At 39.0% G+C, this 12,983-nt stretch overlaps 1 protein-coding gene across 1 annotated transcript in view; it reads right to left on the bottom strand.

Moving 5' to 3' along the window:
• The window catches only part of LOC133124953 (tumor necrosis factor receptor superfamily member EDAR-like), a 32,390-nt gene extending 21,734 nt beyond the window's left edge, over positions 1 to 10,656 (bottom strand). Inside the window, exon 1 of the mRNA XM_061236565.1 lies at positions 10,446 to 10,656. The gene's annotated coding sequence lies outside the window, so the exon portion shown is untranslated. The remainder of the gene's footprint in view (positions 1 to 10,445) is intronic.
• Between the last annotated feature and the right edge of the window lie 2,327 nt (positions 10,657 to 12,983).

The following is a 12,983-nucleotide window of genomic DNA, read 5'->3' as shown; positions in this document are numbered from 1 at the left end:
ATATCATAGCTAAATCTGTGCCATCACACAGCATTGCCTACCCTGTTCTTCTGAGCAAACAAGGCCATTTTCAAAAGGCATCTACAGTAATAACCTCTGTGCTCTGAGCCGCAGTGCAGTTGTATGCCCCAAAGAGGAGTTAGCAGACCTATTGAATTTGTTACTGCGCTATCCAAATAAAGGCTCTGTCTCACTCTTTCCCTGTCAAGCTAGAATGAATGATGAGCTGCATTTCCACAGTCAGGCCAGCCAGGTTACACCAAAAAAATATAGACCCTTCATGTCTCTACAATGAACAGACATACAAAACCTTAACTCTGCTGTTCTGTACATAATTCTTAGTCTGCATGTACAGACTACATGTACAGTATATTCCACAGGCATTTGGACAGTGACACAATTGCTGTTGTTTTAGCACTATACTATAGCACACATACAGTCACCCCATTTCTAGGGGAACAAACAACTGGCTGCTCAGCAGTTTCCTGGCCAGCTGTGTGTCAATGAATCATTAGTTCATGCACAAGAGAGATTGGAGTCTATTGCTGTTGTCTCTCCAAGAAGTATCAATGCCAGAAAAGCAGGCCATAATGGGGCTGACAAATCAGAATAAATTGATCAAAGACATAGCCAAAACATAGGGAGTGACAAAAAACATCTGTTTGGTACATTGATAAGAACCAAGAAAACATTGGTGAGCTTAGCAATAGCAAACAACCTGGTAACCAACAGAAGATTGCTGTAGTAGATGACCAAAGAATGCTTTGAATTTTGACAAAAAAACAATTTTCAGCCATCCGACAGATCAAGAAATCTCTCCAGGATATAGGTATAGATATTTCAAAGGGAAGACTATTCCAGCATAACCTCAGAGGGTTCACCACAAGATGCAAACCACAGGTAATCTTCAAGAAGAGAATGGCCAGCTTAGTTTGCAAACTGGGACATTTTGGATATTTGACTCTGTACTCCACAATTTCAAATCTGTAATGAAAAATCACACGTGAATAAAGTGCACATTGTCAGATTTTAATAAGGAGCATTTTTATACATTTTAGTTTCACCAGTGTTTATACATAGTCCCCCAATTTCAGGGCACCATAATGTTTGGGACACAGCGATGTAAATTAAAGTAGTTATGTTTAGTATTTTGTTGCATATCCTTTGCATGCCATTATTTCTTGATGTCTGTGACCTATCAACATCCTCAGAGTCTGGATATCTTATTTTCAGGTTGTCCTACAAGCAGCAACATTGCATTTGTTTTGTTCCATTGAGTTCAACAGGAAAATTTGTCAGGAGAAACTATTAAAGGAGATTTTCAGTGCCAAAAACTGTAATGCTCTTAGCTGGCCAAGTCAACCAACTGATCTGAATCCAACTGAACAGGCGTTTCACTTTCTGAAGGCAAGACTGAATGCAAATAGCTCCAGAAACTGAAGATAGATGCAGTACAGGCCTGGCAGAGTACCAAGGAAGATACGACGCACCTGGTGATGTCTATTGGTTTCAGACTTCAGCAACAAAGTATGAAATATGATGACTTTACTTAACATTATGTTTATTTGTCCAATTACTTTTGGTCCCCTAAAATGAGGTGGGGGGCGATGTATAAAAATGGCTGTTATTTCTACATGGATCACCCGAAATGGATGTAAATACCCTCAAATTAAGCTGCCAATCGGCACTTTAACTTTAACATCATATTTATTGTTTCATTTCAAATCCTACATGCGGGACTGCAAAGCCAAAACAACAAAAAAAAAATTCTGTTTTTTTTGGCTCTGTATGTATTTGGTTGTACTGCATCTATTTGTATGTATTTTGCCTATTCCAGAGCCTCACTGTCATTATCACACAACAAACGGCCCTTTTTCATCCATTTATATCTCCCCCGCCCTTCCCAAATGCTCCAAGACTGACTGTCTCGGCGAGGCTGGAATGTACCCCAGTCCCAGTGAGCAATGAGGAGCAGACCTGCTCCTGGCTCTCCCGCCCGCGGCGTCCATGTCAGGACTTGCCTCCTTTGAAACTCGACCGCAGACTCCCTTCTCCGAGTTATTAATCCCTTAACCACCGCATAATCTAAGGTAAATGCACACAGAATCATTATACTTGTCATTAACAACACTGAAAATATCTACTCTTATAGTGGAGGATTAAGTAAGAGATATTATTAACTGATCTCCGATCACTGGATATTCTGCTCTGTTCAGTTAGTGGGCTTAGATATACTGTACAAAAATGAACGTTATGGATAGTGTTTTTTTTTGTGCTACAATGTTACCTTTAATTTAATTTAAAATGTGGGTGTTGTGATTGTGAATGGATGAGTGCTGTGTGGTCCAGTGAGGTGGTATTAGATTCAACTGAATTGACTGCTATGTCTATCTGGTACAGTACGGCTAACAATTTAGCTAGCATTGTAACGACGGTATATGGGTTTGTTTTCTGAATGCTGTAACAACACATATTATATATGAGATTAAACAAGCCAGCTGGTCTGAAAATGGGCAAATCAGTGTAAATTGATGAAAATCGAAACATTTTTACTAATGTGTGATTTTCATACACCGCCCCCTAAAAGAGCAAGTAAATGACTGAGCTAGGCACAATATCCTGAAACAGACCAGCCCTTGTTAGGAACCCATGAGATAAATCATTCACCCTCCTGTTTAAGTTATTTGTCTTAGAACAGAAACCGCCCCTCTGTTGACGATGTCTGAGGGCACATTTTGCCTTTCTGTCTCACTCTCAAGGTGAATGCAGGAACATTGCCTGGGTGTTGACAGTGACTGTCAGTTCAAGATGTGCGAAAGTTCATGAGCAACTTACAGCCGGAGGGACAGTCAGTAATAAAAGTGCTAAGTGAGTGTGTTGCCACTTTTAAATATTGTATCTTTTTCCCTCTCTCAACTGACTAAGATAACAACCAGTGCCACCTCAACTACTTGGGGTTATCCAGACAGTGCAGCTAATTAGAGGGTTCAGTAAATCAGATATAAACAAAACTGTTCTCCAAACACATATAACACACATTCACATATGCACACACACACATACACACACACACAAAAAGTCTTCTGGACCATAAGTGATAAGTGATGATGTAGGCACTTTTGGCATATGTTGTTATGAAGATAATACTGTCTTTTCTGACCGTTGGTTTTTGTCGCTCTTATTAATGAGGAAGACATTTTGCCTCTGTAAGGACAGATTGTACTGTAAGGCACTATGGTGGTATTTGAGTGGAAATGGATAAAAAGTTATAGAGGCACACATAAAGTTTATGGACACAGTTAAGAACAAGGCGATTTTGAAAAGGCCACCCATAAAACTGTATACTGGATGAATCAAAATATGCAGGCATCTCACGGTCTTATCTCTGTAGCGTTGTTGAATTGATATTTGTGTTATGTCAGATTTTTCTGTATTAGAATTACGTTATTTCTTCCCTCCTTGAGGGTGACTGTCATATTCACTCCAATCCATAAATACTTTAAACATAGCTAATGGTGCGTATCTCTGCAATTATACGTCTACAAAAGCCTCTCTCTGCAGAATTGAACCTGCTGATTTTTATGGAATGCATTTAATGCATTTGGCCCCCAGCTAATAATTTATATTTTAGCCATTTAGCAGACATTCGTATCCAGGGCAATTTATACAGCTTACATTCTTTCCATAAAATCCACAAAGAATTTCTAAAGCAGTTCAGGTTCAGAACCTTGCTCAAGGCTACAATGGCAGTGCCGCATCTGGGAATCGACCCTACGCACTGAAGAGCTACAGCCCCACTTCCATACATTCATCATGCAACACTGCTGCCCTACCAGAGCGATTCACACAGATGACATCCATTACATCCCATCCATTCATACAAACAACTTAATCACCTTGCTCAAGAGCACAATGACAGTGCCTGCCACACAACCTCCGAGTCAAAGCCATTCCCTAACCATTATACTACACTTCTGCCCTGTAGGAATAAATATCAAAGTAAAAGACTCTAGCGATAGATTTGCAAAATAATGGTTACCAGCAGCAAGATTCTATCTTCTCATTAAAAAAAGGACAGTCGGTCCACCTTATGTATTTTTTTCCTTTTTTCCAGACTGAGAAAGCAGAGAGGGTTATAGATGTAGTATATGGGAAATTGCAGAGAATCTAACCCCCAGTAATATGATCAACTGTTGAGCTATGTGGTTATATTGTACACTGTGTACATGCTATGCACATATTCACTTGAAAGGGATATAACTGAAAAAAATGAACATACAAAGAATCACCCGATTACATCAGATCTGCATGAAAAATCTAAAATAATCAGGATACTTTGATTTGGCTGATTGCTTTCAAAGACACAAGTGTGAATGGCATTCTGAGCAAGAATGAGCCTAACCCTTAAAGTCCTGCATATGAATCTGTCAGTTTGTTTGTGCATTAGTGCGACTATTTGAAATGGAATGAGTTCTTCTGAAAGGCATCTTGCTCCTGGGCTGAGCCTTGTTTATAATCTTGGCTCCGGGTGACGATTCATTCAGAGGAGCTGCTGCTCCACAGTGTCAGGATGTGCTGGAGTTCCAGCACCTGCGGGCACATATTCTCCAGACTGTCTGCTGGAGACTGTCTCCAGAAAAAAGTCACTCAGAAGCCCCAGACAATCTTTTCATCTGTTGGGCTTTCTGGGCTTTAAAAGAGCAACAGTGGAGCATCAGATTTAATGGCAGGTATGGATAGGAATCCAAGCTAGTCTCTCCCCACTCTCAAATCTCTAAGGTGGGAACAAAACATCCAGAAAGGGCAGATATGACACTTATGACTATTAAACCCCTGAAACATAGTCATTTAGCAGATTCCGTTTCATGCATAATCGCGCAGTGACATCATAATTGTCAGAATGTTACAGAAGGCTGATATTCATGAATTCTCCAAAACTAACAACAAGGGATATTTGCTGTTACATTACATTACATGGCATTTAGCAGACGCTCTTATCCAGACCGACGTACAAGGAAGTGCAGATGAAACACAAGTACACAAATAGTTGCTTTCAAGATGGCAAATGTTAGCTAACATGAGCTAACACTCACAAACATGTTGTAATGTTTTTCTGTTCATCACAAACGTTAGTTAACAGTTTGAAAAGGTAGTGCGCAGCGAACAAAAAAAGGCTGCTGATGGGGAAAAGGCAGAGAACAAAAGTTGACAATTATTTGGCTGTTTGAATACACTTTAATCAATGTAATATTTGTTCTTACCTCTAAAAAAATCACAGGTAAGCATCGAATCAGCTATCTGGAATTGTTAGATCTAAGTCGCATCCATTTGTATTCAAATTATGTTGGCGGCAAACTAAAAGGAATGTTCATTTGTTCAACTGTTTGAATGTCCATTCGTGTCGTGAAAACATGTCAGGTAATTTACAGTAAATATAATTTTGCTTGTTTTAGATTCTAACTAATCCACTAATTCTACTAGTCCACTAATCCCTGAAATCCAGTTCAACCATTAAAAATAAACAAAAATCAGATCATATAAAACTGGGACTTATCAAGGGAAGGCCAGGTCATTGAAATCCAAAGTGTTTTGATCCTTAAGCACACTATGCAGACAACACATCAAATCTGATGCTGCAGTGCTGATGTAAATTAACTGCAGCATCCTAATTACAAGAGGGAGCCAATATCAAGACCATGACATACTGCATTAAATACATGTCAAAACAAAGACAACTGTGAAACATTTTATTTTTCCTGAAAACTGTGGTTAATGTTATGAGTGTCTTGCTGCACACACACTCACACACACACACTCACACACAACATTTAATACAAATTTAGACCATTACAACAAAGATAATCCTTAGTTTCCGTAATTACACTTCAATACCTTTTGGTTTTTTTGCTGAAAAGGTGTTCAAAGTTGGCCGCTGTTAGCATTAGTCATGGTTTACTGCACATGTGAAAGTTCTTAATTATATTTGAGGCACCAGGTGTTCAAATCATTAGTGCTAAATCTCTTTCTCTCAGCATCAGACGGCTGGGCTGTCAGGACGTGCCTACCTGTACCTGTATGTAGGTGTGCAGTCTGTCTGTCCCTGGTTTGCAGAGAGGCTCACAAACTCTTAATCTTTTTGATCACTTTAATTACAGATTTCAGCATCAGCTTTTATTTTCAAAGGACAGTAAAAACAAACGCTCCTCTAAGTACACATGAAAAGGAGTCTCTCAGTGTCTCTCCCCACCTCAAACCCCAGCTCAATCGTTTAATCTGTTTGCTACTCCGAACGAGGTCGATAAACTAGATGTTCAACTTTCAGAAGAAAGTTCACCTTTTATCAATAAGACCAGTTTGTTTCCTCAGACTAGCTGTGGTTAGCCCGGATGGCACCATATAGCGGGCAGGATTACTATGTTTGTGTTTTTTTTAACTGAAGGTGAGAAATCTGGACTGCTGCTAGACTGTTTTTCCATTATTCCTTTGATCAGAGCACCAAAACATTATTTGTATCTTATTTCATCCTGCTAATCCTGCCGTTTCATTCTGCTTCTGTTACAAGTGTCGTAATAAAATAATGAATGACGTGCATTTATTGTGTAATTATTGTGAGTTGGCATATTATGGCAAAAGGTTTTTTTTATTACCAGAAAGTGAATTGGTGTGAAACACAGATTTTGAAATGTTCTGCACTCTAAAGATGCATCAGTCCAGTGGTTAGTGGAACGAGTTCCACTGTACTTGTGTTTGTTTTCATGTTAATAGCCAGTTCACACACAACACCACACTAGTTAGCCATCCAGGGCCAGGGTTTGGGGACCACTGTCCTGTTTAACCCTGAAATGACCATCATATTTCCACACATTAATCAGATATGGCCCCAAATTCAAACTAATGAAAAAGAGTTAAAAATATATTTTTGAAAGATATGAATGAGTAACACTCATTGTGTGGAACAATAGACCACGGGAACAGAGTTTTTCATTTGAACTATTTATTTAGGAAATCCCACAATTTTACAGTTGACCACTCAAGATTACCACTCAAGATTACTACTGAAAGATGATGAATCAATGATGGATTTAAAATGCAAACTGGGATTATTTTAGATTTCACTCAGTTATTTATCTTTGTAGGTCAACTGTTCTTCCAAATGATAAAGCCAAAGCAAGGTTTCTCAGTAACTCTTCTGTGCTCACCAAGCAGACAACATGCATCTCTTTAGTAGTTCCTCATTTTGACTGACCAGTGTCACACCTAGTGCATTACTGCAGACTGTGTCATCAAATTACAGAAAAGGGCTAATATCTATCAGCACACCACACTATTTTTTTGCATTGAAAAAATACACACATTTACTGTACAATTATGAAACTGACACAGACACACAGTGTTTCATAAAAGCAGAGAACTTCCTCAGCATGCAACCAGACTAGCAAAGGTAGCTGCTGTCAATTAACAATGCAACACAGCTACTCTTAAATTGAGGTGAACTAATATAAACTTTGAAATGGAGAAGTCCATGAGCAATAGATAAAAATGTGTCCATGATCACCACCACACACAAGGGTGATGAAAATGCAGCTTTCACAGCTTTCAAAAACTAAAAAGGTCCAATATATGACATGTTGCAGCACAGTATAATACAGCATCTCTCTCTCTCTTTGGGTTTTCATGGGTCTTTAGAGAAACGGCTTGCTTGATTTTCAGTCCCAAGTACATGTTTGGCAGCACCTGTCTCAAAATCTGGGCACCACCTTCCTGACTTCCCCTCATTATGAGTTGAGAGACATTTTCTTTCTTATGAAATACTTCAGGACATTAGGAACCCGACACTAGCTCTCCCTCAGCCTAGCGGGTGTCTTAAGCCAATGGCCCTATGGGGCTGAGAGTCAGTAATTATCACGTCTCACAGTCTGACAGATTTAGCTCCAGCTGGCCAACTCCTTGAGCACCTACATCCCCTCTGGACCTTCTACTATTTGAGCGGCACTTTATTATTTCACGTCTCAGGGAGAGCACTGGTAAATGTGTGAGAGCATTATGAGAGAAGGAATCTTCATAGAATTACAAAACCATTGCGTAAACCTCACATATTATGTACTTTCAGTCACCTCCAGACCTCAAAGTCATTGGCACCCTTGATAAAGATGACCAGAAAGGTTGTATACAATAGACAACACAGGTAATGAGCTATATTTTATCCTCTGAAATATGTCAAAATAAATGTATTTACATGAATTAAATTACAGTCATTTAGCAGACCCTCTTATCCAGAGCAATGTACAGTAAAGTGCAAATCAAACCCAGAGACAAGTGTGTTGAAGATCCTAGAGGAAAGTACAGTTCCTAGAGTGATCACATTGATACTGCTTGAACCCTTGAAGAGTACATCAACTGTCCAACTTGCATACCATGGCTGGCAGCAACAATACCACAAATATTAAAATAATTATACATAAGTGCTATTATAACTATGGCATACACATGACTAATTATAGCAGTGAGGTAGGGAGGGAAAGGTGCAGCCTGAAGAGGTGAGTTTTCGGTCTGCACTTGAAACTGGTAAAAGACTGCCATTCTAACATCCACATGATGTCACAGGATTTATTTATAAAATTATAATAAATATACTAATAAGATTAAATTTGCATTCATATTCTACTTCTTTAAGTTAATTTAAGTCCTGTGGAACTATATTGTTGCCGGCTTCCTGTTTCAATGGGGAACAAAAAAGAGGTAACGTGTGCAAAATCCAATGATATACATTGACCACAACATGATATAATGACAATCTCAGTCTCTGGACTTGAACCACACTGACAATCTGTGGATTCAATGAAGAGGGCAGTCCATATATGCAAACCGAGAAGATTATCAAGAGTCTGGTGATATCCTTTAACGGCAAATGGTCACACGTCCCTTCGAATATCTTCTCAAATGTCATCAGACATTATAGAAAAAGGCCCAGTGCCGTTATTATAGCCAGAGAAGGGTGCACAAAATATTGAAAACAAATAACTGTGAAACCCTTTGGGGAAATAGATTCATATGTATGCAGTTGAAAAATATGTCATTTTGATTCTAGAAAATCAGCAATGATGTCAAATATATTCCACATTGGGAAGTGCCATTAAAGTTCAGAATTATTATTTTATAGTCTTTTTCGCTAATTTTTATGAAGTGGGGAAATACTTTTGTGATCACAAAGAACTTGCTTGCTATAGCAACATTTTGCATACAACATAATTGCTTCATTTTCTTGTTCATTCTGGTAAGTTGATGTTGCAGAATTGTGTACAGAATGTATAATGTCCAAGTGAATCATGCCAAATGGAAGCTTGCCTGCTCTTACTTGCTACACTCTTATTCTGTTTCACACTGCTGTATTTATTTCACAAAACCTGAATCTCTTGCAGAAAGGGTATGTTATGTTTATGTCTGCATCCTTGGTGCAATGATAAAATGGCAGTTCAATAAATCACAAAAGGTAACACTGTTGCAGTCCAGTGGACTGAAACCCTCCATTCTCATCAGATCTTACTTGCAACCTTGCAACTGGATATGAAAAAAGAGACAAAACCAAGACAGGGTCCAACATATGCTTAAAAACAAAAAGCTCTTGGCCTTCTGAATATAGATTTTATAAACTTACATACACACTAAAAATGAACCAACAAAAACAGCACAGCCTGTGTCCAGACTGCAATGCTGAAGCTTGCGTCTTAAAAGTAAAAATTGTTCATAGTTTAAGAGTATGTGCACTAGGCTATGTTTTGATGACCTATTATCATGGTTATTATTACTGTTGATGGAAGTAACAGAAACAAGTAGTTGTGTGATGCTTTTCATAGTATCATTACTTGTTAATAAAATCTACTGCTGCACCCATGCTTGGCCCAAATAATCTTCGAAGATGACCTTTTTACAGCTACTTTTCTCTTTACCTTGCACATAAAATAAACTAACCTTGCAGCTTGCAGGTCGCCGAAGTTAAAACAAGGATTGATATCCACCTTCAGCAGGAGTTCAAAGCCAAAGCGACATCAGAGAAGCTACAAGAACATGCATGTTAGAGCACCTCTGTCTCCAAACAGGACTTTCCCTGGATTGTGCTCAGGATATACAACGAGGCAAAACTATTACACATGTCGTGTCCAAACTCACGCATACATCGGACCTTATTTAGCAGCCGCATAATGACAATTTCCAACTATTTTGCCCAGTATAATGGTTGCGCACACGAAATCATTACAGCCTCTTAAACAACCAGACAATCCAGTGGTTAACCATTAGTTGTAGTAGGCTACGCATGAGAACCAAATAGCCCCCCGCGTCAGTAAAACACACACATAGCATTGTTACAAAAGTAACTGTCGCTTGCAAAACAACCATTATGCATTCCAGATTGTAAAAAAATATGAGTGAAAAGAGAAACGCATTACCTTAAGCAATTTGTATGCGTAGAGTATATAAGAAGTATTTCCAGCGCAATGCAAGCGGAGAAGAGATACTGTGGGAGTGTAAATAAAATAAATACTCCCAATCTGGCTTCAAAGAAAAATCTCAATTCACCGTTGGTAATGTCATTTTAAAGACTGAAAACGATTCTTTGGCAAAGGGTAGCCTACAACATGACGTAGGCTACACGGGCAAGTCCGTTCGTGGAACCCCAGAAGTTTATCGCGCAATTTATGAGAGTTAATGAAGAGTTGAAGCTCCTCCTGAGAAAAAAAGAGAAAGAAGTCCGTCCCGCCCAACGAACCTGATTCAGGTGGATTTAAGAGCTTTTTCTGTCACACTGTGATTCGCGTTCGCCATCTGGTGGTAGAATATTGCTAATGTCGTATTCGTGACACTGGCTGGGCTTCCTATAAAGCAACACTTGAACGAAGGTGCGAGTAATATAGGCTTGGTATGTTGTAAATAATTTCGCGAATGGTAGACAGTGGCAATTGCACTAAATTCAATCAGTAATATTTCTTCCAAAAATATTCCCGTAAAAAGCATATACGCTTAAAAGCATATACGCTTTGTTTTTTTTATAAAAGTCATGTTCCGAAAACCATCGGAGTTCCGAAAGTCATGTTCCGAAAACCATGCTTTCAGTAGGACTTGCCCAGACTGAACAATCGGTGTATTATACAGTCTGCTCCAGAATTATAGCTCTGTAGTCAGACACATTGGATTTTAAATGAAACAATAAATGTGAGTTTAAAGTGCAGACTGTGCCCTTTAACTTGAGGGTATTTGCATCCATATGTATCAAGGAATCACATCCCTTTGTATACAAAGTCACCATCATTTTAGGGGACCAAAAGTTATTGGACGGTTGGCATCTCAGCTGCTTCTGAATATTTGGGTGCATTCAATCGCTTCCCAAGTGCAGGTATAAGTAAGCTTTCAGTATAAACTAAACAATATGCTTTCCAAAATAAACATCATAATGAAGAAAGAGAGCACTGGCGAGCTCATTAGGTCAAGAAACACTCTTCAAGAGGCAGGTGTGGATGGTTCAGTGACTACTCTGCAGAAGACTTCACAAACAGATTTACTGTGTGGTTTTTAATGTGTGGTTATTTGCATTACTGTCACCTTCTTGTACTGTGCGGAGCTGGTGTACAGGTCTACCTAATGAAGTTATCACTAAGTGTATACCTTATGTGTGTTGCATTTATTATACATTATTTTTCAATGTGATATAAATGTTTAATTTTCAAACACCATTAGGGGAATAATTATATGCCTTGTATAAAAACCTTTTATATATTTTCACATTTTTGGATAAGTTTTTGGACCCCTAGTTATTTGAAGGGTTGCTTCATTAGTCAAGACAGTTGATTTGTAGGAAAATGTATGGATATTTCATGATTTATAGCAATGCATTTAGGGGCACCGAGGTACAAATGCTTACATTTTGCTTCAGAGATCTTTATTAGCTCTGCATATCACTCTCAGATTTTGCACACTTGTGATCAAGGACTTTATGATTCAGGAAATATATATACACATTGAGCACTTTATTAGGAACACTATACTAATACTGGGTAGGGCCTCCCTTTGCTCTCAAAACCACCTCAATTCTTTGTGGCATAGATTCCACAACATTCATTTGAGATTCTGTTCCATGTTGACCAATGTCAATTACTAACTTCCAGTCCCTTGCCCTACTCCATCTACCACTATTATTTACCCATGCCTGAACACTGCTACTCTGCCCCTCTCATACAAAACCCACCATGCCAATTCCACTATTAACAGGAAGTAAATTAACCTTGACACATTTGTTTTCAAAAACTCCAGCCAAACAATTAAGAACTTTATTATGAAGCCAGGTAATGACCCTGCATCAGGCTAACCCTGCAGCCTGACAAAATATGCTTCAATGTAGCAATTCCACTGCACAATTTACTCCTATCATCTTCACCTACCCATTGCCTCAGGTTCTGTGAAGTCGGAACAGCGTCGTAGGTGGCTCCAATAATAAAATTAATTTGGCTTGCTTCCATCCACCACAAGTCATGCCAGCCAATCTTCCTCCTATCTACACTCTCCCAGCTCATCCATTGTCCTTGTTTTACCTGTGAAGTTGCTTTCACTCACCTATCTGACTCTTCTTGCTGCCTTATATTACTAATTACCATCGTCCTCCTCTCTGTATCTTTTGCCCATGATTCCACATTTCATGTGATCGTAGCCCAGCCCTCCCTTTTTGCACCTGGCCAACCACGTCCATGTTCGAGTGCTCCCTGAGCAAGCTGGGCTGCGTCCCTCGTATTCTACTTCCTCCCTGCCAGTATCATTTCCAAACCTACCTTTGCACACTCCACACGACTAGTCACTGGCAGCTACAAACTTCCCTTACCATTTAATGCAACAGTACCTAAGCACTGTGGCAGAACCAGCCATTTCCTAAATACCTTACTAATGATTTTTTCTAGTTCTTCCACCTCCATGAAAGCAAATTCATACACTGTCAATGG

The sequence above is a fragment of the Conger conger genome, chromosome 3 (genome assembly GCF_963514075.1).
Source record: "Conger conger chromosome 3, fConCon1.1, whole genome shotgun sequence".
In the NCBI taxonomy this organism is placed as follows: domain Eukaryota; kingdom Metazoa; phylum Chordata; class Actinopteri; order Anguilliformes; family Congridae; genus Conger; species Conger conger.
Note: the sequence above shows the minus strand (reverse complement) of the source record. Positions and strands in the feature narration are given on the sequence as shown.